The sequence below is a fragment of the Mustela nigripes genome, chromosome 1 (genome assembly GCF_022355385.1).
Source record: "Mustela nigripes isolate SB6536 chromosome 1, MUSNIG.SB6536, whole genome shotgun sequence".
NCBI classification, from domain to species: domain Eukaryota; kingdom Metazoa; phylum Chordata; class Mammalia; order Carnivora; family Mustelidae; genus Mustela; species Mustela nigripes.
Window position 1 is genome coordinate 85,760,893 of NC_081557.1, and position 1,195 is coordinate 85,762,087.

Sequence of the window (1,195 nt, forward strand, 5' to 3'; positions counted from 1 at the left end):
TTAATGTTATTTGTAAATGGTTAAAGAGGTAAAAAGGAGAAGACATTGTGAAAATGATGATGAAGGAAGATTTATCAAGAAATTAGAAACAGGAGCACCTGGGTGGCTCAGTTGGTTAAGCAACTGCCTTCAGCTCAGGTCATGATCCTGGATTCCAGGTATTGAGTCCCATATCAGGCTGCCAGCTCCATGGGGGAGGTGCTCCTTCCTCTGCCCTTCTCCCCTCTCATTCTCTCTCTATCTCTCTCTCTCAAATGGATAAATAAAATTAAATTAAAAAAATAAATAAATTGGTAAAAAACTGGACTTCATGCTCCTCCGTCGGACACACAGCCACATCTTCTGGTGCAGTAACAGCATCATCGCAAAGACAAGATGGTAAAGGTTGGAGTAATATATTTGGTGGCACTGGGAAGCCGGTCATCGGGGCTGTTTTTAGCCATTACAAAGTGGATGCTGTTGCCGTCAAGGACAACTTCATTGACCTCAACTACATGACCTACATGTTCCAGTATGAATCCATCCATGGAAAACTCAAAGGCACAGTCAAGGCAAAAAGCAGGTAACTTGTCATCAATGCAAAACCACCTACCTCTTCCAGGACTGAGATCCCACCAACATCAAATGGGGTGATGCTGCTGATGAGTATGCTGTGGAGTCCAAGGCAGAAGGCTGTGCCTTACTTGAAGCTGGGGCCAAGAAGATCAGCATCTCTACCCATTCTACCAATGCCCTGAAGTTTGGGATCGGTGTGAACCATGAGAAGTACGAAAACTTCCTCAAGACTGTCAGAAATGCCTCCTGCAGAACCAGCTGCTTGGCCTCTCTGGCCAGGGTCATCCATGACAACGTTGGCATCGTGGAGGGACTCGTGACCATAGTCTATGCCATAACTGCCACCAAGAAGACCCTGCCAGGCCCAGCTGGGAAACTGTGGTATGATAGCTGAGAGGCTTCCCAGAACATTATTCCTGCTTCTATACTGATGCCACCAAGGTTGTAGGCATGGTCATCCCTGAGCTGAATAGGGAGCACACTGGCATGGCCTTCCATGTCCCCACCCACAAAGTGTCAGTTGTGGATCTGAGCTGCTGCCTGAAGAAAGGTGCATAGTACTATAACATCAAGAAGCCAGTGAAGCAGGCATTAGAGGACCCCCTCAAGGGCATCCTGGGCTTCACTGAGGATCAGATAG

The 1,195-nt window shown here is 47.3% G+C and overlaps 1 pseudogene; it reads left to right on the forward strand.

Annotated features, from left to right (window-relative positions):
* Nucleotides 1-375: 375 nt before the first annotated feature.
* On the forward strand, nt 376-1,191 carry LOC132019920 (glyceraldehyde-3-phosphate dehydrogenase-like; annotated as a pseudogene).
* The last annotated feature ends 4 nt before the right edge of the window (nt 1,192-1,195 follow it).